Here is a 19,028-nt window from a genome sequence, read left to right as displayed (position 1 = left end):
GTCATTTACCTTCAAAGCTCCTTTCAGAATAATCCTGGCAATATTCAGTGACCTGTTTAAATGGACTGTTTCAAACAACCACAAAAGGAGAAGACTGAATTTTCCTTATGGCAATGAAAAGTATAAATTTAAACAAAAAGACTGCAATGTTATACACATTAGTGATAATGTTAACAAGAATGGTTGATCACAATATTTTTAATAAATTGTTTCAATTTCTCACTTGTTTCTTTCTAATCTACTTCACAGCTTCCCTGGTGACTCAGTAGTAAAGAATCCGCCTGTTAATGCAGGAGACGCAGGTTCGATGCCTGAGTTGGGAAAGATGCCCTGGAGAAGGAAATGACAATCCGTTCCCATATTCTTGCCTGGGAAATCCCACAGACAGATGAGCCTGGTGGGCTACAGTGAGTCCATGGGGTCGCAAAAGAGCTGAACACATCTTAGCAACTGAACAACAATAACAAATCTACTTCACAGAGAGCTGAGGGAGTAAACATAATAAAATGCAATTCTACTCATGTCACCTCTCCCACAAAATTCTCTCAACAGCTCTTTATGAACCTAAGATAAAAATCAAATCCTTAAAGGAGACTTCCAAGCCTTGCATGACCTCCTATGCCATCTAGTGCCCTTCTCCTTTTAGCTCAATAAGCATCAGCCAACTGGGCTTTCTTTTCGTTGTTAGAGAGTAGATCTTTCCACATCAAGAGTTTTTATACTTCCTTTGCCTGCACTGGTTCACTGGGTCCTCCACGCTCCCAATTCTCAAGCCACTTCCCACATACACACACCTTCTCTCTCACCATCTGCATAATTCATCTTTCAGGTCTCCATTCAAAATACCACTTCCTTGAAGGAAGAAATCAGTCTTCCTTCTTCTCTATTATTTTCTTCCCAGTACCATGCCTCCCCTAGCCCTATATGACCATTCACATGTGGTAACTACACTTCTAATGTAATTGCTATTTAATTTCTTTCTCCCCTCTGTACAGAAACCTCTACAGGCGTAAGGACCATGTTTGTTTTAATACCATATGCCTGTCTAATACAGGTATTCAATAAGTATTTATGGAATGAAAAAGTGAATAACTAGAATATTAAGATCAATAAAAATGAATAAATCATAATTTATGAAACTAGACTCAAATTAGGTCTGAGTTTCTTGGCAAATAGAATAAAAAGAAGAAAGTTGATCCATTTTAATCAATTGTATGTCTATGTGTTCAGTCGCTCAGTTATGTTTGACTCTTCTGCGGCCCCATGGACTGTAGCCCGCCAGGCTCTTCTGTCCATGGAACTTTTCAGGCAAGAATACTGGAGTGGGTTGCCATTTCCTACTCCAGGAGATCTTCCTGACCCAGATATCAAACCCATGTCTCTTGCATCTCCTGCATTGGCAGGCGAATCCTTTACAACTGCACCACCCAGGAAAATCAAACCATTTTTTCCAAGGCAACAAAACTTTTCCTGTTTCTACAGAATGCAGAAAACTTTCTCAAGGAGATAATTTTCCTTCATAGTTCTAATCACAGTTTATATATGTGTATGATCATGAACAAGTCTGTCCTCCATTAGACTCCAAACTTCCAAAAGGTACAGACCTTGTCTGTCTGATTTACCAAAACATCCCAGCATATAACACAGGGTCTGAAATAGTAAAGGCTCTGCTAGTAACCCATTTATTCTTTCATTCAACAAATATCTACCAGACAATTACTATGTATTTAGCACCAAGATAATAAAAACCATGAATAACTGATGTAAATAGTATACCTTATCATTTTATAGCAACAGTAGTCATAAATTTCACATGGCTGTTTTAATCTTTTGTTGTTTATGCTGACATTGTTGGCACTTGATAAAGTCTGAGGGAAAACATTAAAACGTGTTTAATGTTTAATGAGAAGCATTAACAAAAGTTTTCCACATACTTCGCTTTTTAAAGGTTCAACCTATTTTAGGATAGAATTTGGAGTAACTGGAGGAAATAGGAAAGACCCTTAGTACCACTTCTTTGAGTTTACTCCAGAACCAGGAGAAGAAACAAGCACTCAAGTCTGAGCTGGCTGATGACAGCTGGAGTTCCTCTGTGCTCGCTTTTGTGCTAAAATATCCTGCAGATTGAGGCTGTTTCATCAAATTTTCTTTTCCTCGTAGCAGCAGTCAATAGAGAGTCAAACTACTTTTCTTTCTTCTCTCAAGCCAATATTGTGTTTTTAAATTTTATTGTTACCAAAGGGGGGGAGGGTTAAATTAAAAGTTTGGAATTAAAATATACATATAGCTAATACTGTATATAAAATAGATAACCAACAAAGACCTACAGTATAGCACAGGGAACTATATTCAAACTTCTAACAATCTATAATGGAAGAGGACATAAAAAAAGAATATATTTATTTGTATATATGTATAACTGAATCACTTTACACCTGAAACCAGCACAACATTGTAAATCAACCATATTTCAATAAAAAAATTTTAATCTAGTGTTTTCAGCATCCCAGCACCAGGTAGTTATTTGCATTTGAAGAGCTTTACAGCAGAGGAGCCTTGGAGGGCTATGAGGGTCCATGAGGGTCATCAAAGAGTCAGACACAACTTAGAGACTAAACAACAACAAGTTAGTTATTCAGAAATGTGTAGGAGGAGAATGGGACACGAAAAATAAGATCATGATTCTTGGGCTACTGTTCCTGATATCACACTAAATTTAGGCCATTCTATTTTAACTTCCTAAAGCAGAATACACAAGTCATCAAAAAAAAAAAAGAGTCATCTGACCTCTTCTCCTGCAAAGACACGTGTTGAAGCATGAAGTTTGGAAGAAGCAACCAAAGATAACTCACTCACGTTTCCAGTGGATTTCTGCACTTGTCAGGACATCCTTCACGGTGATCCATTTCATAATTCCTCTGAACCTCATGAAATCTGATCATGAACATCAACGAGCCTCCTGAGGGCTCTGTACAGATCACACCACTTTACATGAAGTGAGTTGGGCAATAGGTGAATTCAGTGTTCCTCATAGAGTGAGACTGAATGGCTGAGTTCCACTGAATGGATGCCTGCTTACCAGAATCGCAGCTTTAGGAGGGTCATTTAGTCACTCCAGACATCATTACCCTTTACTGTAAGATGGGGGCAAAAATATGTCTTGTCTATTTCACAGGATATTCTAAGGATAAAGCGATATCAGGCACATGAAATTACTCTCTGACATTTCCAGGGGAGGAAAGGATATAAAGTTACCTCCACAGTCTTGGTTAGCAACTACTCTGTATCTTTTCCAGGTCTGTTTTATCCCTCTCGCACTCAGCTTTCCCACAGAACGTGTGTGAAATTTTAGGGTTGAGGGTTAAAGGAAAGCTTTTCCTCCCATCAATGTTTATCACCAGAAATATATTTTACATACACAGTAGATTCCACTTTTGCCTGAAAATATGCATACTGACATCTCTCTAGATAAAGATATTAGAAAACTTTCAATGTGATTTTAAAATGAAATTTAATTTTAGTTCCAGTTATTACCAAAACACTAAATCTCTTTGGATGCTTGAAAAAGTAATGCAAGATGGGCAAGCTTCAGTTATTTTTTTCCTTATTTCTGCAAAGCAGGAGAAAGCATCAAACCAGAAAAACCAGAAGAACTTCAAATATATATAAAATTGCACATCCCACTTTTGGTGAAATAGTCCAAATGCGAGAATCAAATTGCTCTTACTCTCACTTAAATAGCTCAGCAATATCCAAAACAAATGAGTCACAAGCTTGTTTTTGTATCACTTACCTCAGATTTCTTTTCTCGGGAAAATTTTTGAGAGGAGAAATAATGTCACTGATAGTTTCATCTCATGTCCTGGAAAAAAATAGAGCAGAAAATTACCCACCCCTGGTGCATTAGATGTAGACATGCCTAAACTATTCAAACAACCCATAGCACCTATGTCTGCACAGACTTTTGAATGATTCTCTTTGATCGGAGTTACTTCCCTATAGTGGACATTCAGCCCAAATCTTCACTGTCCTTCGTTTCTCAGATTTTTTCCCTCTATAGTTCTGTTTATTTATCCTAGGACTGTCAAAGCCCTAGTTGATTTCTTGACTACCAAATGGGGAGGAATGTATCAAACCTGTTTTCAGTGGTTTTACCTAACCAGGAAAATAAGCGCCATTCAGTCACTCCATCACTCAAAAACACTTTTTCATATTTTCATACATTTGTGTACTAGAACAATGCTAAACACATGAGAATCAGAGATTAAAAGCCAGAGTTCTTACTTTCAAGAATGTCACCATTTGGTTGTTATAGACAGTTGAGGAAATAATTACTATATAGATACATACAAAACAATCACACACACACACACAAATAGGGGGAGACACACACAAACTACTATCAAAGCACCGAAAAAGGAGCACCAACTCAGATTGAGGGTAAAATCAGTCAAATCTTAATGGAGATCATATTTGAGCTGAGTCTCAATTAGGTGTAAATTTAGTCCCCAGTGGATACTTGACAATATCCAGAGATATTTTCAGTCATCGCAAGTGGGAGCTTGCCCCTGACTCTACTGAGTAAAGGGAAGGATGTTATTAAACATCTTACAAAGCACAAGGCAGCCCCCCACAACAAGGAATTACACGGCCTCAAATGCGAAAAGTGCCAAGTTCAAGAAACCTTGCTGTAGAGGATGAAAATGCAATTTAGATTGCTTTGTATCAAGAAAAGGAGTCACATATTTGAAAAATCCATTGGTATACTCATTCACTGAACAAGTGAACACCAAGTGCCTACGAGGTTTGGGTAATGTCACAAGTACAGGACACAAAGTGTGACCAAAATAGGAAAAGTTCAGGCCTCCATGGAACATGTATTTCACTGAAAAGAGATAAGCCATAAAGCTAAGTGCAAATAGGTAAATAAATAATATACCAAATAGTAGACATTCTAAGATGCAAAATTAAGTAGACTAAGGGAAGTCATGTTAGAGAACCAGGGGATAATGGGTATACAGTGATGAGAAAACAGCTTCCTTTGGGGGGCAGTACACCACCTGGCATGCAGGATCTTAGTTCCCTGACCAGGGATCGAACCCTCACCTCCTGCAGTGGAAGCACAGAGTCCTAACCACTGGACCACCAGAGAAGTCCCAACAGGTTCCTGTTTTAGACGGGATGGTCAGAGAAGTTCTCGCTTATACATCAACATTTGAGCAAGGATTTGAAAGAAATGAGGGGGGAAACCATGTGAATACCTGAAGAGAGAATATTCTAGTCCAGAATGTACAAAAGTTCTCTGAGAGAAAAGTGACAGGAATAGCAGTGAGAGTCACTCAGCCGTGTATGACTTTGACCCCATGGATTGTAACCTGCCAGGCTCCTCTGTCCAAGGGGTTTTCGAGCAAGAATACTGGAGTGGGCTGCCACTCCCTTCTCCAGGGGGTCTTTCCGACCCAGGAATCGAACCCAGGTCTCGTGCACTGTGGGCAGATTCTTTACTTTCCCTGGTAGTCTGAGCTACCAGGGAAGAAGGAACTGCAATAAGGTCCATTTGACAGGAGTGCAAATGGATGACAGGGAGACTGAGAGGAGATGATATGAGGGTGGAGAGGAGAGCTGGGCTGCCTTCCCTGCCCATGGTACCCAGGCAACTGCATTTCCTGTGGGTGAGATGGGAAGGTTGTGAGTAGCGGCTAACAAGACAGGTAAGTTTGAGTCAGAGGATGATGAAACTGGAGATGCATGTAACAGATTGACTCCACCATTCTGTCAATTAGACTGTAGAGCGGTACAACAGTAATCACAGCAAAAGAGGATGAAGGCTTGGATAAGGATGTTAGGGTAGAAGATGTAAGAAGTGGTCAGAGGCTGAACATATTGTGCAACCATAGCTGATCAACTTTATGGATAGAATGGACATAAGATACGGCGGAAAGAGAAAAGTCAACGATGATCTTGGGGATTTTGCTTTCTGAGCAGGTATAAGTATTTGTTGGGGAGGTGAGGTGGAGACTGACATGTTTAATAAACAGAATGGACAGTAAGGCTTTGGTCTATCATGTGAAGCAGAAGACAGAATATAAAGGGAGATCAGAGAGGCCAGAGGAAGTGTCCCTAAGTACATTATCCTAAGTGGAAAGGGAAACCACAGGAGGGTTTTAAACAGGACTGACATGAATTGACGCACATTTTTCAAAGATTCCTCTAGCTTCTCTGTGGAGATAAGAATACATAAGGCAACAGAGTGAGGAACATCTAACTGAGAGGTGATTGCTTTAGCCCAGGCAAGACAGGCTGGTGAGCTGGACTGGAGAGTAATGGTGAGGGGTGAAAATAACTGGAAGAAACTTAGCTGTTTTACAGGAAGATCCAAGAGGTTTTAGTGATGTTTTGGTTAAGGAAGATAAGGGAAACAAAGGAACTAAGATGGTTAAGAAAATCAACTTCCTGGATCAATTCACACTCTCCATTTAATCAGAAAGGTTAAGGACTTCCCCAGTGGCCCAGTGGTTAGGACTCTGAGCTTCCACTGCTGAGTGCCTGGGTTTGATCCCTGGCTGGGGAACTAAGATCCTGAAAGCAGCATGATGTGGTCAAAACAAAGAAAAAAAAGAAAAGAAATGCCATGTTTTTTTCTTTATTTTGTTGAAGTGTAGCTGATTTACAGGGTCTTCCCAGGTGGCTCAGTGGTAAAGGATCTGCCTACCACTGCAGGAGACACAGGAGATACGAGTTCAATCCCTGGGCCAAAGATCTCCTGAAATAGGAAATGGCAACCCACTCCTGTATTTCTGGCCTGGGGAAAATTCCATGGTCAGAGGAGACTTGCGGGCTAGAGTCCATATGGTCACAAAGAGTTGGACCTGACTGAGCAGCAGTAGCAGCTAATTTACAGTATGGGGCTCACTTCTGCAGTACATACATACATACATATATATATATATATATATATATACATATATATATATATATACACACACACACACACACACACATTTTTATACATTCTTTTTCATTATGGTTTATTACAGGATATTAAATATATATAATTCCCTGTGCTATGCAGTAGGACCTTATTGTTTTTCCATCCTATATATAATAGTCTGCATCTGCTAACCCCAAACTCCCAATCCATCCCTCCCCCACCCCTCCTTGGCAACCACAAGTCTCTTTTCTCTGTCTGTGAGTGTCTGTTTCTGCTTCATAGATAAGTTAATTTATGTCATGTTTCAGATTCCACTTACAGTGATATGATAGAGTATTTATCTTTCTCTTTCTTACTTCCCTTAGTATGATAATCTCTAGGTCCATTCATGTTACTGAAAATGGCATTATTTCAATCTTTTTATGACTGAGTAATGTTGCATTGTATACATACTCCATATCTTCTTTATCTATTCATCTGTCAGTGGACATTTAGATTGTTTCCACATCTTTACTCTTGTGAATGGTGCTGCTATAAACACAGGGATACAAGTATCTTTTGAAATTACAGTTTTGTCCAAGTATATGATCAGGAGAAGGATTTATCAATCATATGGCAAATCTATTTTTAGTTTTCTGAGGAAATTCCATGTTGTTTCCCATAGTGACTGCACCAATTTACATCCCTTCCAACAATGTAGGAAGGGTCTCTTTTCTTCACACCCTGTCTAGCATTTGTTATTTGTAGATTTTTAACAATGAGGAAGACCACATTCTAAAACATAACTATAACAAATACTTCAGTTCAGTTCAGTTCAGTCACTCAGTCGTGTCCGACTCTTTGTGACCCCATGGACCACAGTACACCAGGCCTCCCTGTCCATCACAAGTCCTGGAGTTTACACTAACTCATGTCTATTGGGTTGCTGATGCCATCCAGCCATCTCATCCTCTATCATCCCCTTCTTTTCCCTCCCTCAGTCCCTCCCAGCATCAGGGTCTTTTCAAATGAGTCAGTTCTATGCATCAGGTGGCCAAAGTATTGGAGTTTCAACTTGAGCATCAGTCCTTCCAATGAACACCAGGACTGATCTCCTTTAGAATGGACTGGTTGGATCTTCTTGCAGCCCAAGGGACTCTCAAGAGTCAACTCCAACACCACAGTTCAAAAGCATCAATTATTTGGCACTCAGCTTTCTTTATAGTCCAACTCTCACATCCATACATCACTACTGGAAAAACCAAAGATTTGACAAGATGGACCTTTGTTGATAAAGTAATGTCTCTGCTACTCAATATGCTGTCTAGGCTGGTCATAACTTTCCTGCCAAGGAGTAAGCATCTCTTAATTTTACGGCTGCAGTCACCATCTGCAGTGATTTTGGAGCCTCAAAAAATAAAGTCTGCCACTGTTTCCACTGTTTCCCCATCTATTTGCCTGAAGTGATGGGACCGGATGCCATGATCTTAGTTTTCTGAATGCTGAGCTTTAAGCCAACTTTTTCATTCTCTTCTTTCACTTTCATCAAGAGTCTCTTTAGTTCTTCTTCCCTTTCTCCCATAAGGGTGGTGTTATCTGCATATCTTAGGTTATTGATATTTCTCCCAGCAATCTTGATTCCAGCTTGAGCTTCATCCAGCCCAGCATTTCTCATGACGTACTCTGCATATAAGTTAAATAAGCAGGGTGACAATATACAGCCTTGACGTACTCCTTTTCCTATTTGGAACCAGTCCGGAACTGTTGTTCCATGTCCAGTTCTAACTGTTGCTTCCTGACCTGCATACAGAATTCTCAAGAGGCAGTTCAGGTGGTCTGGTAATCCCATCTCTTTCAGAATTTTCCACAGTTTGTTGTGATCCATACTGTCAAAGGCTTTGGCATAGTCAATAAAGCAGAAATAGATGTTTTTCTAGAACTCTTTAATTGGATTAAAGATTTATTGGGCATGGCCCCACCCATCAGAACAAAACCCAGTTTCCCCCTCAGTCAGTCTCTCCCATCAGGAAGCTTCCATGAGGCTCTTTCCTTCTTCAGAGGGCAGACAGACTGAAAACCATAATCACAGAAAACTAACCAATCTGATCACATGGACCATAGCCTTGTCTAACAAATACCTCAGTCATCTTTATTTCCTGCTATACTAGAATCTGGGTCAACTGGCTTAATGAATGTCAGAAAAGTTTCCATTGACAATATTAGTAGCTCATAAACAGTAAAGTAGATACTATAAATGGTTTCTCATGGGTGTATGGAAGTAAATAAAAATCACCCAATGAGACCAAGTAACAGGTATTTATTCATAGCTTGATATAAGAAGGGATCCAGTCACCATCACTCACATGTGGCAGAGAATCAAAGGCAGACAGGGGAGTGAGAAACCTTCATAGGGGAGAAACGGGAATGCTTTGATTAGAGGCTGTTGGCATGGGGAACATGGAGGTAGACTAACCAGAAGCATGCTCAGTTCAGTTCAGTCGCTCAGCCGTGTCTGACTCTTTGCAATCCCATGGCCTGCAGCAAACCAGGCCTCCCTGTCCATCACCAACTCCTGGATCTTACTCAAACTCAGGTCCATTGAGTCGGTGATGCCATTCAACCATCTCATCCTCTGTCACCCCCTTCTCCTCCCTCCTTCAATCTTTCCCAGCATCAGGGTCTTTTCCAAGGAGTCAGTTCTTCACATCAGGTGGCCAAAGTATTGGACAATCAGCTTCAGTCCTTCCAGAAGCACGTATCTTATATAATTGGTTTATTTCAACAATAATTACATTTTATAATGTCTACTTAAAAATAGTTTCCAAAATCCTTTTGGTGACTCACCATCTTAGACTTACGCTAAATTAACTAACAGCTATTCACTAAATGTCTAGATCATTTCTAAATAAGATTAAATACTGAAACATTCATTGCTAAGCATAATTAAATTTCATCTACTTTAGCTTCTTATTTTATATGGTACAGAAAGGTAGATATTTGAGAAACTATAAGGAAGCAAATCCTGGTAAAACTATAGGATGGTATACTCGTAACTTTTGCCAGTCTGTTAGAAAATGCTAGCATATGACATATGTCACAATTATCTATTTCTTAGTTCTCTCTAGAAAAGTTAGTACTTAAAATTTATAATCAATGTGTATAAACTATTAGAAACAATAGGGCAAATGGAAACATTGTGTTAAAAGTATGCAAAGTGTGTAGGATGGAACAGTTGTTCCAGAACAACAAAGAGGAAAATTTGTAGGAACAGCCAGAATGCACATGAAATGTAGAAGTTTTGCAGAAAAAAAATTTAATTTCTAGTGGTCAAAACTGGCTAAAAATTTACAAGTTTCTACAAATGAACTTGCCTTTCATACTGTTTACCTTAAAAATAGCTGAGAAAAGAAGAGAAGTGAAAGGCAAAGGAGAAACGGAAAGATATACCCATCTGAATGCAGAGCCCCAAAGAATAGCAAGAAGAGACAAGAAAGGCTTTTTAAAGTGAACAATAAAAGGAAATAGAGGAAAACAATAGAATGGGAAAGACTAGAGATCTCTTCAAGAAAATTAGAGATACCAAGGGAACATTTCATGCAAAGATGGGCACAATAAAGGACAGAAATGCTATGGATCTAACAGAAGCAAGAGATAGTAAGAACAGATGGCAAGAAAACACAGAAGAATGATACAAAAAAGATCTCAATGACCCAGATAATCATGATGGTGTGATCACTCACCTAGAGCCAGACATCCTGGAATGCAAGGTCAAGTGGGTCTTAGGAAGCATCACTATGAACAAAGCTATTGGAGGTGATGGAATCCCAGGTGAGCTATTTCAAATCCTAAAAGATGATGCTATTAAAGTGTTGCACTCAATACACCAGCAAATTTGGAAAATTCAGCAGTGGCCACAGGACTGGAAATGATCAGTTTTTATTCCAATCCCAAAGAAAGGCAATGTCAAAGAATGTTCAAATTACCACACAATTGCACTCATCTCACACACTAACAAATTAATGCTTAAAATTCTCCGAGCTAAACTTCAATAGTATGTGAACTGAGAACTTCCAGATGTTCAAGCTGGATTTAGAAAAGGCAGAGGAACCAGAGATTTAATTGCCAACATCTGTGGATCACAGAGAAAGCAAGAGAATTTCAGAGAAACATCTACTTCTGCTTCATTCACTATGCTAAAGCCTTTGACTGTGTGGATCACAACAAACTGTGGAAGATTCTCTAAGAGATGGGAATACCAGACCACCTGACCTGCCTCTTGAGAAATCTGTATGCAGGTCAAAAGGCAACAGTTAGAACTGGACATGGAACAATGGACGGGTTCCAAATTGTGAAAAGAGTACATTAAGGATGTATATTGTCACCCTGCTTATTTAACTTCTATGCAAAGTACATCACACGCAATGTGGGCTGGATAAAGCACAACCTGGAATCAAGATTGCCACCAGAAATATCAATAACCTCAGACAAACAGATGACACCACCCTTATGGCAGAAAGTGAAGAGGAACTAAAGAGCCTCTTGATGAAAGTGAAAAGGCTGGCTTACAACTCAACATTCAGAAAACAAAGATCATGTCATCCGGTCCCATCACCTCATGGCAAATAGATGGGGAAACAATGTAAACAGTAGCAGATTTTATTTTCTTAGGCTCAAAAATCACTGCAGCCATGCAGTCAAAATGTGACTGCAGTCAAAAAGTGACTGCAGCCATGAAATTAAAAGACATTTCCTCCTTGGAAGAAAAGGTATGACAAACCTAGACAGCATATTAAAAAGCAGAGACATTACTTTATCAACAAAGGTCTGTCTAGTCAAAGCTATCGTTTTTCCAGTAGTCATGTACGGATGTGAGAGCTGGACCATAAAGAAAGCTGAGCACCGAAGAATTGATGCTTTTGAACTGTGGTGTTGGAGAAGACTCTTGAGAGTCCCTTGGATGGCAAGGAGATCAAACCAGTCCATCTTAAAGGAAATCAGTCCTGAATATCATTGGAAGGACTGATGCTGAAGCTGAAGCTGCAGTTCCTATACTTTGGTGACCTGAGGTGAAGAACTGACTCACTGGAAAAGACTCCGATGCTGGGAAAGACTGAAGGCTGGAGAAGAAGGGGATGACAGAGGATGAGATGGTTGGATGGCATCACCGACTCCATGGACATGAGTTTGAGCAAGCTCCATGAGATGGCGAAGGACAGGGAAGCCAGCATGCTGCAGTCCATGGGGTAGCAAAGAGTTTGAATACAACTGAGTGAACAACAACAATATATGAACTCATCAACAGTATACTGTTGAAAAACTAGTTTGGTTTTCTCTTTGATAAAATGACAAAAGTTTCTTAGGTTATTGGTTTGTTGTTCCGTCACTAAGTCATGTCCGACTCTTCACAGTCCCATGAGCTGCAGGACAGCAGGCTTCCCTGTCTTTCACTCTCTCTCACAGTTTGCTCTTAAGAGGCTATAAAAGGTTTTCTTTACCTTCTAACTAATCTACCTAGGAAGTAATGACTCTGTCTAGAATAATCTCTCTGCTTTATGTTGACTATATCATGTTCTTGATTATTTAAAAGAACCAAGTTTTATCACTTTTGATAAAGCTAAGAATTTTATTTTTACAATTATGTTACCTGCTATACTTACTTTTGAAATCTTTTATTGTCATTTTAATTAAATAGGCAGCCAAGCATGGTTTCTCAATGACTCATGATTCAATGTAACCAGGTGTTCAGACCTTCTAACAACATTTGATATTTTGCCTTTTCCAAAGCTAATCCTAAATTATATCTTTTACATCTAAAACTGTATGTGAGATTTCCCAGAGGGCCCCAGAAAAGGTCACAAAGGATTTATTTTCTTGTAAAAGAAAGATTTAAAAAAAAAAACTAGGATTTTTTAATATGCTAAATTGCTTGGGAATCACTGTCAAATAAAAAAAGATACCTAATCTTCCCTAGGTTGTGTTTGTATAGGTAAATGGGTAAATATGTGTGTGTGTGTGTCTGTATTTCAAAAATTACATGAATTCCTAGAAATGTGTCAATGTCCCTGATGTCCATAATAAGTCCTGGTGCTGCTATGGCTGATTTCAAACAACAGTATGGTTTTGTCAAATTGTAATTCCAAGATTTTCTTTAATGTATGTCACAGAAACAGCAGAATATCCTTGTCAGTTGCATTATTTTTGCAATTAATTCTCATTATATCTTTATACACAGCCATTTTTAAGTCTTTTGTCATTAACAGATAAATGAAGCTTCCCTGAAAGCTCTTACAATCCTCTGTCCCGTACCTGACCTTTCAGGTATAGGACATAGGGCATCATCTTCAACCAAAAGGGACTGTCTCAGAGACCCAGGAAAGTACTCTGTTGGATTCTGATGACGCTGAGCACAGCAGGCTACCAAACTGAGTCAGGATTTCCAGAGTCTGGTAGAGAAACTGCTGGGTTTGTGAGATTGCTAACCCAAGATCAAGCAGGACAAGAATTAGTTCACAGGACTGTATGAATTGATAAAGGAAGATTAGGGGTTTTGTTTGGAACATTACTGATACTTTAATATCTTTCCTTGAGATAAAGAACCCCTTTCTCTTTTCTTCTAAGCTATAACTCATAAAAATTTATTAAATAATCTTTTATAAACAAAAATGAAACATTTATCTTTTCTCCCTGCCTGATTTCCCTGAATTCAGAAATTTTTGAGTATTCTTATTTTCATAGCAATATAATTATTTGCTTACATTCACCAAAAATCTGTCCTCCTTTTAACAAAACATAATTAGAAATATTAATTATATAACCTAGGCTTTGACTATACCGTCACAATTGAGAACGATTTGCATAAAATCAGATATGACTGGATAATTTTAAGGAATTTTAAGATTGACTTTGTGTAACCAATTCCAAAATCCTCTTGGGAAAACTAGCCTGGAACCCAGGTTATATGTTCCCAGCCTTATAGATGAGTAAGAAAAGTCACTCCTGGCAGGCCAAGAAAATAGGACATATTGGGGATCCCCAAAAGAGAGGAATTCACCCAAATCTATAGTACTGCACATAAAATCTGGTGACAAGTTCAGCTTCCTGGGCTCAAGAGATTTTTAAAGTTCCAATCTGAAATTCCCTGTAAAAGCTTTCATCAAAGCAAATTTTAAAAGGTATATATGGTTAATTGCCATTCTTGCTGTACCTCTGTAAATAATCAGGTCAAACGTAATGAGGCCAGATTTCTTTTATGATGGAAAATAGTCCCTTTGTTTATCACTGATCAGAAGTGAGGTGACTGTGGAGAGAAATTTTTTGTTTCAGTAGAAAACTACATCACAGATTCGTGCGTTGTCAGATCCTGGTCCTATTCATTGTCTACAAGCTATTTTTTTTTTACCTTTTGTAAACTGCATGGTATTGATACCTATCTATAAATTATACTAGATCCTGTCATCTTGCACAAATTGCCAGTTCCTACCAAATTTTAAATTTTTACAGTTTCTTTCAACATCTAACTTCAACCCTCCAAACTTACATTTTTAATTCTTCTCCCACCCTTCTGACTTGGAGTCACTGAAAACTAAGACTTGACACTGCCATCACCACCCCCCAAATCCTTGCTGGACCCTAGATTGCCTTGTAGCTAGCCTTTCCCCCAGGCTATGAAGAAGCCCTGTGAGCTGAAGCCAGATGGCTTCGTACAGACTTTGAGGTCTCATCATTCAGCAGATCATGCCTGGACAACCTTCATGCCTGAAGCTGCTGCCGTGTGGGCCACTTAGGAAGTTCACTGCAACTCCCACATCTTCCCTGCTCTGCTCCGGAAAATAATCATGAATACGAACAATCTCACCAAAACATCTCTAACGTCTAAAGTGAAAGTATTAGTCACTCAGTCATATCTGACTCTTTGCAACCACATGGACTGTAGTCCATCAGGTACCTCAGTCCATGGGATTCCCCAGGCAAGAATACTGGAATGGGTTGCCATTACCTTCTCCAGGGGATCTTCCCGATCCAGAGATTGAACCCAAGTCTCCTGCATTGCAGGCAAATTCTTTGCCGCCTGAGCCAGGGAAGCTCTCTAAGTCATTATCACCAAAAATGTTCCAACTGCCAACTGGGAAATCTGTTCAGAATGCTACACCACCCTCATTATACCATCTAGAGATGCCTCAAGCATCTAGAAATCTTCTCGGTTGGCTGCCCTCTGAATGCAGATTTAGAGTTGGCCCCAACTATTAATCTGCTCTTTTTTTCATAATTTTATTTATTTATTTATGGCTGTGGTAGGTCTTCGTTGCTGTGTGGGCTTTTCCCTAGTTGCAGCAAGGGGGGACTACTCTCTAGCTTTGCTGCGTGGACTGCTCATTTTGGTAGCTTCGCTTGTTGTGGAACATGGGCTCTAGAGTACGGGGGCTTCAGTGGGTGTGGCACATGGGCTCAGTAGTAGTAGCTCCTGGGTTCTAGAGTACAGGCTCAGTAGTTGTGGCACACAGGCTTAGGTGCTCTGAGGCACGTGGGATCTTCCCAGACCAGGAATCAAACTCATGTCTCCTGCATTGGCAGGCAGATTCTTAACCATTAGACCACAGGGAAGCCCTGGTCTTCTTTTAATTTCCTCCTCATTAAATGTCTGATTGTTTATGCCATCCAGCAAATATCCTCTACTGCCAAGACTCAGCAGATGTTTCAACTAGTCCTTCAGTCACAGAAATGTGCTGAGCAAACTACACGGGACTCACCTTTTTAAGCTTTTTGATGGATGCCCGGCTTCTCTGGAACAAAAGGAAGGACTGGCTGAGGCCCGGCGCCTCAGCATTTCCCTCACCCTGACTAAATTTCAGACATGCTCCTTCCTGCTTCCAGATGCCTGACCTCTTTCTTAGAGCATTTACCCCAAAAAATCTGTAATTGTAAATATAAATCTTTTCAAAAGCTTCTTGCTAGTCTTACAACCCAGGAATATCCTTCTCAGAGACCTAAGAGCCATCCTTCTGAAATGCAATCACTGAGGTAGATAAAGACCCTGTCTCTCAGAACATCCCACCCTCGCCTACTCCCACAGAGTCCAAAAGTCTGTTCTGTACATCAGTGTCTCTTTTTCTGTTTTGCATATAGGGTTATCGTTACCATCTTTTTAAATTCCATATATATGCATTAGTATACTGTATTGGTCTTTATCTTTCTGGCTTACTTCACTCTATAATGGGCTCCAGTTTCATCCATCTCATTAGAACTAATAGCATTGAAACAAGTATACTATCAAGGGTGAAACAGATCACCAGCCCAGGTTAGATGCACGAGACAAGTGCTCGGGGCTGGTGCACTGGGAAGATCCACAGGGATGGGATGGGGAGGGAGGTGGGAGGGGGGATCGGGATGGGGAACACATGTAAATCCATGGCTGATTCATGTCAATGTATGGCAAAAACCACTACAATATTGTTAAGTAATTAGCCTCCAACTAATAGAAATAAATGAAAAAAAAAAAAAAAAAGACCCTGTCTCCCAGTTTCCATGGGAGGATAGGAACCTAACTCTGGAGGGCATCTTACTCCAGGTTGTGAAATTACCTCCTGCCATAAACATACAAAAAAGTTTATCTTTCCTTTGAATAAAGCCAATTAGCAAATGAAGATGACCTAAGATCCTCCTAACTCAGCTCTTTGTTACAGCAGAGTTGAGCTCAGACACAATTGTTGTCCCCTACAACTACTGTCACAATCTTGAATATTATCTTCCTCACTGTTTAGCAATATCCCACCCAATTTTTTGCTTTGACAGTGGCTATCGTGATTTATCAAAAAAAGAACCAAATAGTTAAGACAGAGTAAACAGACTAAGCCCATTTACAGCAATCTGAACAACCTTGGACCAAGTAGCCTCATTAAGTAGTCTGCTCACACTTTCAATCATGGATATCATAGGATTTTTGTACAGATTAAAATCGCTAATATTTATAAAACCTAGCACACTGCCCAAAGAACCTGACCATCTGCTGCTGCTGCTGCTAAGTCACTTCAGTCATGTCCGACTCTGTGTAACCCCAGAGACGGCAGCCCACCAGGCTCCGCCATCCCTGGGATTTTTCAGGCAAGAGTACCTGACCATCTAAAGCACTGTTAATGCCTCTTCTTCCTAACTCATCTCCTTAGTCACTTAATACACTGCAAGGTGATTTATTGGTTTTATATGTTCTATGTCAGAAACTGATACTTCTTTTAAGAGACTGCATGTGATCTGCAGGTATTGTTTTTCTTTTAATGGATACATTTCAGATATAAACTCCCTGGAGAGATCATGGCTCCCATTACTTACAGCAGGCTCGCCTAGAGGTTCCATTTTGGTGGTCTATGTGTGTGTGTGTGTTTAGCCACTCAGTCGTGTCTGACTCTTCTCAACTCCAGGACCAGTAGCCCACCAGGCTTCTCTGTCCGTGGAATTCTCCAGGCAAGAATACTGAAGTGGGTTTCCATTCCCTTCTCCAAGGGGATCTTCCCACCCAAGGGATTGAACCTGGGTCTCCTGCACTGCAGGCAGCTTCTTTACCACCTGAACCGCCAGGGAAGCCCCTGGTAGTCCATAGGTAGACAAAAGCCTGGAGCAGCTGAAAACACTGTAGACTGGAAACGTGGAGAGTGAACAGAACAGAAGTGAATAGAAGACCTAATATTGGGAAGCAGATATTTACGCACTTCTGCAACTCTACAAAAGCCTTTCCCTAGCTTAGAAGCTCTCTCAGGACCCAGTTCTGCTTCAGGCAATTGAGGCTGATATCTCTCTCCACAGCAGTATCTGGAGGCATTCTCCCTGGAAGCTGCTCTGACCTCATTCTCTTTTAAGCTGAATTAAAAGAGACGTATTGTTTTAGGTTAATAACCTACAACCCTATTTTACAAAACATTTTCAATAAATGCAATCTTTTGGGGGCAAGTATAATTTTCTAAAATTAACTCTCACCCTTTATTAATACTTCTTGTCTCACATTGGGAAATGTGAACAGTAAGTGCCCTTTTCTGGGGTTTCATTCATCTGTTAAGTATCTAGAGGCCAGTACTTCAATCAATATGTGCAATCTTTCAGAATTAAATTGCCTTCTGTTAAGAAGCTAGAGAAAATGTCTTCAAATGATGAAATACTTTGAGTTTATCTCCATTTCCTTTGTACAGTTGTTTTGGAACAAATACACATTTTTGCCTAATTTCAATATCACCTGTGAATGTTTGTAATCATCCTCAGGCAGCATTATGCAAAGGAGTAGGAGTGGGGAGCATTTCCCACTTCTAAAAATAATACTATGCTTCTGAAAGCTGCTTTTTTTTTTTTTTTCAATTATTTTGGTAAATTGAATCATATTTAAGATGATTAAGTGTGGAAGCGGCACAGACTGTTTAAATAACACCTATAAGGATTGACTGGATTAAGGAAATGATTTGTCTCCTCAAAACTCAGATCAGTGTTTACCCAAAAAAAGAGGGGACACTCTCAATGGAGGATGGCTATGAAACTATTCACATCTCTCACACAACCAGGTTGGAAGTGTTGACCTGAAACAAATAGACCACCAAATATTTCTCCAGCAAACACAGGCTTATTTAGAGTCAGCAGAGAACTGCAATTTGGGGTCTGCAATCATGACAGCCATGTGTAGGTCCCCTCATCACAAGGGAGGAGAATTCTTTTACAGAGGGTAAAGGAGGCGGGAAGGGCTTAGTAAACAAAGAGTTCTCAGCTTTTCACTGGCTGAGTCCTTGCCAGGAAAAAGAAGGAGTCTTTATTCTTCCTGGATGCTCTGCTACGGTCAGAGGGTGTAAGAGCTCCCCCTTCTGGTTTTTTATTTAATTGGGGTTTCTGTTTGTTAATTTTTAACATGTGTTTGATTTTCCCCACTCAGTGAAACAGAATGCTGTTTGTGTTGATTGGAGCATATTGTATTATTTGTGTAGGAAGGAAAAAGACAATGACTGTTAATGAAGTACAACGTTGGGCACTGTCAAAGGGCAGTCAGTTATCCCAGTTTTCCTGGACTGTCCCAATTTTAGCACTGAAAATCACGCATCCCAGACATTCTTTGTGCTGTGTGGTTAGTCGCTCAGTTGTATCTGACTCTTTG

The 19,028-nt window shown here is 39.8% G+C and overlaps 1 long non-coding RNA gene across 1 annotated transcript in view; it reads right to left on the bottom strand.

Moving 5' to 3' along the window:
- Positions 1 to 3,792: 3,792 nt before the first annotated feature.
- LOC133048572 (uncharacterized) overlaps positions 3,793 to 19,028 on the bottom strand; it is a 203,083-nt gene continuing 187,847 nt past the window's right edge. The window contains exon 4 of the long non-coding RNA XR_009691067.1: positions 3,793 to 3,862. This is a non-coding gene — a long non-coding RNA (uncharacterized LOC133048572). The remainder of the gene's footprint in view (positions 3,863 to 19,028) is intronic.

This window comes from Dama dama, chromosome 29 (assembly GCF_033118175.1).
Source record: "Dama dama isolate Ldn47 chromosome 29, ASM3311817v1, whole genome shotgun sequence".
Classification (NCBI taxonomy): Eukaryota; Metazoa; Chordata; class Mammalia; order Artiodactyla; family Cervidae; genus Dama; species Dama dama.
This window is presented reverse-complemented; position numbering and strand designations above follow the sequence as displayed.